Raw genomic sequence first — 10,898 nt, 5'->3', positions numbered from 1 at the left:
TTAGAAAAAAACTCTTTTAATCATTGGCTTGCCAAAGGATTTATGACTAAGATCTCAAAAGCAAATGCAACAAAACCAAAAATAAAAAAATAGAGTTGCCTCTATCAGCCTCAGAGAAAAAGTATTTGGAAACCAACTTACAAAAGTTATTGAAAGCTTTGTTTCATAAACAGAGGGAACACAGGAGTGAATGATGCTTACACTTTAAAAACCTCACTGCTATTATATTTTAAGGTGCCCGCCTGGAGTTCCATTAAGAGGAAAAGCAGCTCTGAAGATCACGTCAGAGCGTTCCATCTGACAGGTGAGGGCTGTCCCTTCAAGATGTTCCCATAAAATGAGGCACAGAGAAGGTGAGGAGGCCCAGACATATTTCTCATGGAAAACTGTCTTTATGAGTTAAAGACACACAGATAATAGTAAACATGAGAATTAAAGAGCACTTACAAACACCTAAAACTATAAAAGAGAAATATCGATCTGCAACTCCAAACAGTTCAACCACTGGTCAAACAATGAAGATGAGAGTGTGAACAGTGAATATGTCTTCATTGATTTCCCTTTTAATTTTATTCCAAGACCTGGAATGCACCACCTAGGGGAGACATTTGATTAAAAATGTTTTTATTCTTAGCATGTAAATCATGAGAATGTTATTAGTCAACTATAACTTATTGTAAATTAATTATATTGTTTTATTCCTATTTATCAATTTATGATCAATATTATGCTAAAGAGACCAGGAAACAGAAGCATACATTAATCTATGTGATCATGTGGACAAATCAGATGATAAGTTGATGTATTATTAGGAGTATGATTACTTTCTGTGAGCCATGATTAGGTCAGACAGAGAGAAAGGTCCAAATAACCATTGCTTACATGGAATACAGTTTCTTTTTTCTCTGCCTAAGATGTTGGGTAAGTGGCCTAGGCTCCTGTGCTCCCCAGTGTGTGTTCTGGGGCTGTTCTGTCTCAGTGATATGCCGTGTGTTGACTCAGTTCCCAAGTCCACCTCATGCTCCAAGAACGTGCTGGCATTCCACCCTGCAAGAGGGAGAGCAGAAGGGAGAGGGTAGACCACTTTCTTTAAGAATGCATTCTAGAAGTTGATATCGTATTTCCACGTACATCTCTTTGATCAGATGTAGTACAGGGTGAGTTTCCCTAATCAGAAAATTTCACATTCAACATGCTCCAAAATCTAAAACCTGAGCACCAACAGGACTCTCAAAGGCAATGCTCATTGGAGCATTTCAGATTTTGGACTTTCTGATTTGGGATGCTCAACTGGTAGTATAATGTAAATATTCCAAAATCCAAACAAATCCCAAACCTGAGACATTTCTGGTCCCAAGCATTTTGGGAAAAAGACACAACATATACAAAGCCCTAAGTCCATGCAAAGGAGGCTGAGAACTGCATCCCCGTTAGACATTTGTCCATGGTGTTAATTTTCCGTGGCTGCTGTGACAAATGATCCAAATGTGTTGGCCTTAACACACTTACATCTTATAGTTCTGGAAGTCAAAAGTCTAAGATCTGTTTCTCAACTCCAGAAGCAAGTGCTCCCTCCAGAGTCTCCATGGGGTAAGTACTCCCTCCAGAGTCTCCATGGGCTAAGTGCTCCCTCCAGAGTCTCCATGGGGTAAGTGCTCCCTCCTGAGGCTCCATGGGGGCAAGTGTTCCCTCCAGAGTCTCCATGGGGGTAAGTACTCCCTTCAGAGGCTCTCTGGGGACAAATGCTCCCTCCAGAGACTCCATGAAAGTAAGTGTTCCCTCCAGAGGTTCCATGGGGGTAAGTGCTCCCTCCAGAGTCTCCATGGGACAAGTGCTCCCTCCAGAGTCTTCATAGGGGTAAGTGCTCCCTCCAGAGTCTCCATGGGGGCAAGTGCTCCCTCCAGAGTCTCCATGGGGGCAAGTGCTCCCTCCATAGTCTCCATGGGAGTAAGTGCTCCCTCCAGAGTCTCCATGGGGGCAAGTGCTCCCTTCAGAGGCTACATGGGGCCAACTGCTCCCTCCAGAGTCTCCATGGGGTAGGTGCTCCCTCCTGAGGCTCCGTGGGGGCAACTGCTCCCTCCAGAGGTTCCGTGGGGGCAAATGCTCCCTCTAGAGTCTCCGTGGGATAAGTGCTCCCTCCAGAGGCTCCATGGGGGCAAGTACTCCCTCCAGAGTCTCTATAGCAGTAAGTGCTCCCTACAGAGGCTCCATGGGGGTAAGTGCTTCCTCCTGAGGCTCCGTGGGGCAACTGCTCCCTCCAGAGTCTCCATGGGCCAAGTGCTCCCTCCTGAGGCTCTGTGGGGTAAGTGCTCCCTTCAGAGGCTCCCTGAGAACAAATGCTCCCTGCAGAGACTCCATGAAAGCAACTGCTCCCTCCAGAGGCTCTGTGGGATTAGGTGCTCCCTCCAGAGTCTCCATGGGGTAAGTGCTCCCTCCAGAGTCTCCATGGGGCAAGTGCTCCCTCCAGAGTCTCCATGGGGCAAGTGCTCCCTCCAGAGTCTCCATGGGGCAAGTGCTCCCTCCAGAGTCTCCATGGGGGTAAATGCTCCCTCCAGAGTCTCCATGGTGGTAAATGCTCCCTCCAGAGTCTCCATGGGGCAAGTGCTCCCTCCAGAGTCTCCATGGGGCAAGTGCTCCCTCCAGAGTCTCCATGGGGCAAGTGCTCCCTCCAGAGTCTCCATGGGGCAAGTGCTCCCTCCAGAGTCTCCATGGGGCAAGTGCTCCCTCCAGAGTCTCCATGGGGCAGTGCTCCCTCCTGAGGCTCTGTGGGGGCAAGTGCTCCCTCTAGAGTCTCCCTTGGGGGGCAAGTGCTCCCTTCAGAGGCTCCCTGAGGACAAATGCTCCCTCCAGAGACTCCATGGAAGTAAATGCTCCCTCCAGGGGCTCCATGGGGGCGTCTACTTCCTCACTCCTTCCCACTTCTCAGGCTTCTTGGCCTACAGCCCCTTCCTCCGTCCCCAGTCCAGCAGGGTAGCACTGAGTCTCAATGGGGACTCCCCCACACTGTGTGCACCCCCCCAACACCGTGTGCTGTCAATATCCTTCCGCCTGCCTCTCATAAAGACATGTGTGGCTGCATTTAGCCCCAGCGTGGGTAACCCAGGAGGATCCCCCATCTCAAGATCCTTAATCACATCTGCGAAGTCCCTTTTGATATGTAGAGTAACAGACACAGGCTCCAGGGATTAGGACCTAGGTATCTTGGGGACTGTTATTCAGCCTACCAAGTCCACCAGAATTATTTGAGGACTGAGGAAGAAGAAGCCGGGAACGCTAGAGCTCCAGGGGCTTTTGCTGCGGAGAGGAAGCTGGAGTCTGAGGACGAAGGCCGGGCAGAACGGGAGAGAGGGGTGGGGACAGGAAAGACCCCTGGCCCTGACGCTGTCCTCAATCGCCCTCCCTCCTGTGCAGGGAGAGCTTGCGTCCCTCTGGAGCAAGAGGCTGCGTGGAGAAGCCTCTGATGAGTGAGGAACGGGATGTGCCAAGAGAAACCTCCCCTGAGTCACTGCTCTCCTCGGGGCAGGGCCGGTCCTACCCACTTGCCACGTCTTTTCCAAAAAGTCAAGTGATAAAGATTAATATTTCACGAGGCCTTTGAAGCAGCCAGAATTCCACACGGCGCCCCTGCCCGCCTAGACCTTCTCCTGACTCTTCAAAGTGCAGCGGAGCCGAGTCCCAGACCCCCTGGAGGCAGCGGCCTGGAGGTCTTGCTCTCCCTTTCATCTCCATCCAGGACGGGGACAGCAGCTCCCCCCCCGCCACCTCAACAACCCCCTCGGCCCTCCTGTTCCCGGCCACTGCTGGGTGAGCCTCTGCTTCCAAGCAACTGGGGACCCGGAGCTTGTCACCAGTTCGAGTACAGGGGTGTGAGTACCGTGGAATTTATCCACAAGCCAGAGCCAAGCTCAGTGGGGACAAATGGCTGGAGTGCTTCAAAGACAGAACGTTTTCTATCACTTTCCTCTCGTGGGGCGTCACACAACCACACTGCACTATCGCATTTGGGGCAGGTGCAAAGGTGGCCCTCAGCTTCTATGTTTAACCTCACGCGAGGCAAAGAGGCAAATCTCCTCTCTTCCCTCACAAAAGAGCACAGAAAGCAAGTCAGCGCACTCTCCAGTTGAATAGACTTTGAGGATGAGACTCGTCTACAGTGTCTCATTTTCTCATTGCTCTGTGTGGTCTACGTTCTGAGGAAAGGAGAGTGAGGTCATGTTATAACCATTTGCAATTCCATCTTTCCAGAAAAAACGAAAAGTTATTACCTGCTGAATGTCTGGAGTCCTCAGCCCCAGGAGGGGAATCTGATGGAAAATTTGACACAATGAATAATTAATCTTAGATATAAAACAGAAACTCTAATTCCAGATTATCCCTGAAACCCAATGTTATTGAAAGTGCCTTTGGCGTCATCAGTATGTACATGATCCAGGACTCTAGGCATTGGTTCGCCTGTGATTGCTCCACCTTACACATAGGGCGCAGCCCAAGTGTGTGCCTCCCGCGGTTCTAGGGACTGAGCAGACCCTGGACTGAGACGGACACAGCCGTTTTCTTCCGCTGTTTAGGGCTAAGCCGTTGAGCAAGCGATTACACCTGGAGTAAACGCTGGGGGTAAGCAGGTGCGAAGGGACATGAATCCAGAATGCTTAAAACCAGTTACAACAGCACATGTCGTTTCATTCTGATCCACAGGTGTTCTGACATACCCATGACTCAAGGCTCTGCAGAGATAACGCAAGAACAGAGCTGTTATTCATTCCAAATTTGATTTAAAAGACTCTTTAACACAGTTCCAACATGTTTATCTTCCAAAGGAAGAAAATCTTGGACGGCATAAGTAGCCTGTGGTTGAATTCCCTCCGGCATCCCAGGCACTGCTGCACAAAGTATCATATTCCTGGCTAGCCCACCTCCTGTCCAAACCGCCGCCACCAAGCAGCTCTCCTCATTCCTTCTGGTCAGGAATACAGGCCCCTGTGCTTGCGTTTTCCAAGCCACAGATTTCTGTATGAGTTATTTCCTTCCCTAAACCAAGCAGAGCTTGCACCATTACTGGGTTCTGCCACATCATCCTGATAGGATTGAAAACAACCCCCCACATTCTCTGATGCCCAGGAGACTAATGGGTACTTGGGTTAACACCTGGATGACAAAATACCCTGCACAACAAACCCCCATGGCACAAGTGTACCGATAGAACAAACCCGCACATGTGCCCCTGAATTTAAAACAACAAAAATTAAATTTAAAAAAAGTCTTGCGAGGGCCGGGAGTTGTTTCTATGGCATATTGTCTATTGGCATGTCACAGGGAAGACCAGGAAGGATGGGAACTGGAGGAATGTGCCGAAGGCCACACAGCTACCCATGGGATTTTCATCCCAGCCCTCCATGATCTGGGTTGCTTTCAAATCCGTTTCAGTGAATTTATATAAATCATCTGTTTCTCTTCCCTACCACACAACTACCAGAATACACGTGTCATTCAAAAACAGGTCTCATTCAGCATAGATCTGGTCTATTCGGTTCTTTAAACCTCGAGTGGCTGTTCATTGGCCCACAGATGAACAAGAGTTTTCTTAGAAGAACGCTTAAGAATCTTTACAACCTGCCACCACCAATGTGTGTGCCTGTATCCTCGGTGCCTGAATTGACTTACTGAGCTGCAGCCTCTGTGGTCTTTCTTCTGTGCTGTGTAGCTGCCTCTCCCTTGAGCCTCTTCCCCATCCCCAGGCCCACTCATCTGATTTCCACTGTCTTGGCCTTCAAGACTCAGCTTACTGTGAATTCCTTTAGGAAGTGCCTCCTTGTTCTGAAAGATGGGTACAAGGGCCTGTCTTCATCCCTCCAGCTGCTATCACAAAATACCGTAGATCGGCTGGCTCCTAAACAACAAAAATGTGTTCCTCACAGTTCTGGAGGCTGGTTGAGAAATTCAAGATGAAGGTGACAGTAGACTCGGTGTCTGGGCAGCTTCCTCGTTCGTAGACGGTGACCTCTGTGTGCATCCTCGCATGACAGAAAGGGCAGAGGAGCTCTCTGGGACTCTTATAAATGCACTGATCCCGTTCATAGGGTTCCATCCTCATAACGTCATCACCTCCTGAACGCCCCACCTCCTAATGCTATCCCCCTGGGGAGAGGGGCTTCCAACACCTGGATCTCATGGGAATACAGACATTCAAGCCACTGAGTGCCCCTTCTCTGCACTTCACAATACCCTATGTTCTCCAAACCGTGGCACCTGCTACGATACACCAAGCTGCTTCCTTCCTTGTCCGATGTAGGGACTGGGCCATCAGTCTATTCATTTCCTAATTGCTGCCCTGCTTACCCGTTCATCTTCAATGTCTTGTCTATGTTTAATTTTCTAAACTTACCTCCTCATTATCTAACAAACATCCACTCTTCTTTCCAAGCCTGCGTGCTGCCTTTCTATTATGAAGATGATCACATCATGATACCCTCTTGCTCCCACTTCGGGAGGATCTTCTAGTTCTCTGCTGACGTGCATGTCTCTCCCGGCCAGGCTCTGCACCGGTCCAGTGTCATGGCTCAGCTATGGGCCCGCTTTCCTCTCCGACTGTGGCCACCATGCATTTTCATGAAACCGGAGCTGGTGACTTCTGACCCTGGCAGGAATTGTGTCCCAGGAATTATTAACCCTGCCCTGTGCTAGGGCACTCCCTGAAGGTGGTGCCCAGTGAGAATCATGTGGAATAGTTCATTCAGACTGTGGGGGGCAAAGGTTTAGCTGAGACCATCCAAGAATATGATTAAAAAAAAAAAGGCGGCCAGGCACGGTGGCTCAAGCCTGTAATCCCAGCACTTTGGGAGGCCGAGACTGGCAGATCACGAGGTCAGGAGATCGAGACCATCCTGGCTAACACAGTGAAACCCCGTCTCTACTAAAAAACACAAAAAACTAGCCAGGCGTAGTGGCGGGCGCCTGTAGTCCCAGCTACTCGGGAGGCTGAGGCAGGAGAATGGCGTGAACCTGGGAGGCGGAGCTTGCAGTGAGCTCAGATCCAGCCACTGCACTCCAGCCTGGATGACAGAGCGAGATTCCGTCTCAAAAAAAAAAAAAAAAAAAAAAAAAAGGCTGAAAATGTTTAATCAACATGAGAACATGACCACTGTCCCTTCAGTAGTGACTCGCCTTCATCCTCTTGTCTTCTGAGCTCACACTTTGTCTTCTGGATTTACCATTGACCTTGTGTGAGGCCGGGACAGCAGAAGCCATGGCTCCCAGGGTCTCCGACACCCCTGTCACTGTCAGGGGTGCCTTCCCCATGTTTAGGTTTTATTGTGGACTGCAAAGCCAGGTCTGACTGCTTACCTTTGTGTCATTTTATCCTACGACACTCATGTTATCCCGTGTGGTCGGTCTCATTGCTGTGCTTGGAGTGGGGACCAGGCATTTAATGCAGGAATTCATTGCATGATGGTGGTGAAAAGTCTTTTTTCCTTTTCATAGCCTTTTGCTTCCTCATTTAAACCGTTTACCCCCTACAAAGCTGAAATTCAGTAACACTCTTCTCAGTATACTCCAGCTTCAGTGATTACCCTGTGCTGTGAAAATACTGTGTATCAGAAGGGATTGCACCCCATGAGCTCATTCCTATTTACACAACATTTTTAGATTAGATGCCGTCCTCGGGAGCAAGGTAGTTGCCCCAGAGATTGCATCTGGGAGTGCGGGCCCTGCAGAGGCATGGAGAGTGGAGGCCTTTGTACCAGGACATCTCACGGGCCCACTCTGCCTCAGTGGTGTTGACCCAGAGCTCACCCCCAGCCCCCGGCGCCCCTTCCAGCAAGAGGCCATCCCGGTTGTGCAATCGGCCTTGGAGAAGCGATCTCCTCACTCCGGAAACATGATCCAATCTCCCTCTGCTAGGTGACTCATCTCCAGGCTTTCATCTTCTTGACAGGCAGGGTTTTGTCTGTGGCTGCCTCAAAATATTCTTTCCATTTCATCATAGTTTAATATTTTATAGACTTGTGTTCTTCAACAAGTAATTAAAACCATCCTTAACCTCTCAGGGTAGGAGTCCATTGAGAAAAGTCTAATAAGATGCTTCTGGATATTACATACAGCCATTGTATGTGCTCAAACATTTTACATTACTCATCTGACATCTAAGTTTGACATTTAAACTTTAAAAGGGGGGCTTTATTACCAAACAACTATTAAAAATGATTAAAACATTCGAAGGAGTTACCGATAATAACATTTTATAAATACGACTAAATCAGATGATTTTAATTCTTTTATTGCAGGATAATAATTAGAATTAGGTGGATTGAAGTCAAAGTCCCAGAACAAAACATATTCTTTGCTCTCATGAATTTCTTACAGTTTAAATAATTTCTGCACTGATGTCAACACCGTTTCTAAGGTGGAGTTTCCTTACTTGAAAACAAAACAGAAGAGTTCCACAATTTCAAACATTCTACACAAATTTTCTCAGTACAGATATATTTCATAATCACCCAGATATACTCCAATGTGTGAATGATTCTTAAGTCAAAGAAATAGCATCAGCTCAAGCTCTAATTCCCTTTTCTCATCTTTTGAACTCTCAGTGCTCCTCTCCATGGTGGCTGTTTGAATCTCTTTCCTAAAAACAACCCAAAGAATCCACATGTAGGAACTGGACTTTGTGTGTGTATGTATATATATATTTCCGACAGCAGTGTGTGGCAGTATATGTATATATTTGAGATGGAATCTCACTCTTGTCACCCAGCTGGAGTGCAGTGGCATGATCTCAGCTCACTGCAGCCTCTGCCTCTTGGGTTCAAGCGATTCTCCTGCCTCAGCCTCCCAAGTAGCTAGGATTACAGGTGCCACCACCATGCATGGCTAATTTTTTTGTGTTTTTAATAGAGACAGGGTTTCACCATGTTGGCCAGGCTGGTTTTGAACTCCTGACTTCAAGTGATCTGCCCACCTCAGCCTACCAAAGTGCTGGGATTACAGGCGTAAGCCCCTGCACCCTGCTCTGGACTTGAAAGTTTTAATGGAATATGTTGAGGTATAATTGACCTACTGTGTAATACATACACTTTATGCATGTAGTCAATGAGTTTTGACAAATAATATGCAGAATTATCACCACCACCATCAAGATATGGAGCATTTCATCACCCAGACGTGCTCAGGTGCCCCACTGCCAAACTGCCTGACAGACTTGGCCCCAAGAAAATACTGATTTACCGTTGATCACTACACATTCGTTTTTCCTTTGCTAGAATTTCTTATCAATTGAATTATACAATATTTAACCTTTTTTTTTGGTTTTAACTTTAAAACTTTTATTGGTGTATGATGAAAATAAAATAACCTGCACATATTTAAATTGTACAATTGATAAATGTTGGCATATGTGTATCTGTGAAACCATAAACACAACCAAAATAATGAATGTAGCCATCATCCCCAAAAAGATTCCTCCTGCCTTTGTGTCTGTGGCCCTTCTCCCTGGCACCTCCCTGCCTCCCTTAAGCCTTTGGAAATCACTAGTCCACTTTCTGTCACTTGCTTGAATTCGCTGCAGTTTTATGTGAGTGGAATCATATTGTGTACACTCTTTCCTGCCTGGCTTCTTTCCTCCAGCATGCAACTATTTTGAGATTCAGTCATGCTGTTGAAGGTTTCAGTTGTCTGTATTATTTTATTGCCAAACAGTATTTCATTCTACGGATATTCCACAATCTGTTTACCCATTCACCTTTTGATAACATTTTTAGCTGTTTCCAGTTTTTGACTCTCACAAATATAGTTGCTATGAACATTTATGCCCAAACCTTTATTAAGGCAAAACTTACATTTCTCCTGGGTAAGCACTAAGGGTCAGAAAAGCCAGACAATCTGGGGAGTGCCTGTTTAGCTTTTGACAGAACTGCCAAACTCTTTTCCAAACCGATTGTATCATTTCACATTTCCGATAGCAGTGTGTGGAGTTCCAGTGCCTACACATTCTCACCAACACTTCAGCCAGTCTCTTGAGTTCTAACCATTCTCGCAGGTGTGTGGTGCTCTTTCCGCGTAGTTTTAATTTGCATATCCCTGATCTTTAATAACGTAGAGCACTTCTTAATGCACTTTTAAATGCCGTGAGCTTGAATATATGACAACAAAAACTTCCAAACTAAAATGAAAATAGGAAAACAAATGAAAACTGGAACAGAATATCAAAGGACTTGGGAATAAATTTAAAAGATTTTATACACATGTAATTAGCTACAAGAAGGAAAAGGAGAAACTGGAGAAGAAATATTTGAAATAATAATTACCAAGGATTTTTCTAATTTAATGACAAATATTAAACCACAAATCCAGAAAGTTCAGGGGACACCAAGGATAAATATTATAATAATAACAATCAAATATAATAAGGTGAATACAAAAGCACATCATACCTAAGCTACAGGAAGTCAAAGACAAAAAAATGTCTTGAAAGACACAGAATCGAGAAACAGTTGATCTGCGTGGGATCAAGAATAAGACTTACAACAGAATTCTCTTTGAAACTATGCAGCAAGATGGTGGAATGAAATATTTAAAGCATTGACGTAAAAAATATACAGTAAAAAGTATACTACAAAAGTAAAGGGGAAATAATTAATTTCCTAGACAAACAAAATCTGAAGGATCCATCACCAGCAGATCCGTGCAAGAAATGTAAGAAGTTTTTAAAGAAGAAGAAAATTGATACAGATCTGAAATTGAATCTACCTAAAGAAAGGAAGAGCAATAGATAAGGAATAAATGAAGGTAAAATAAAATGCTTTATTTTTCTTAGTTTTAACTAATCAAAAATATAACAATTTCTTTTAAAAAATAATAGTAGCAATATATAGGGTATCAATAGCATATGGATAAATGAAGTG

General features: G+C 45.9%; 1 long non-coding RNA gene across 1 annotated transcript; it reads right to left on the bottom strand.

Moving 5' to 3' along the window:
• Positions 1 to 229: 229 nt before the first annotated feature.
• On the bottom strand, positions 230 to 5,796 carry LOC105487599 (uncharacterized). The gene is made up of 3 exons (XR_011623007.1): positions 5,784 to 5,796; positions 4,266 to 4,304; positions 230 to 1,047 (listed from the first exon to the last, which is right to left on the bottom strand). It is a non-coding gene; the product is annotated as an uncharacterized lncRNA (long non-coding RNA).
• Positions 5,797 to 10,898: the final 5,102 nt, after the last annotated feature.

This window comes from Macaca nemestrina, chromosome 5 (assembly GCF_043159975.1).
Source record: "Macaca nemestrina isolate mMacNem1 chromosome 5, mMacNem.hap1, whole genome shotgun sequence".
Classification (NCBI taxonomy): Eukaryota; Metazoa; Chordata; class Mammalia; order Primates; family Cercopithecidae; genus Macaca; species Macaca nemestrina.
The sequence above is the reverse complement of the archived record's forward strand: the minus strand, read 5'-3'. Positions and strand labels throughout refer to the sequence as shown.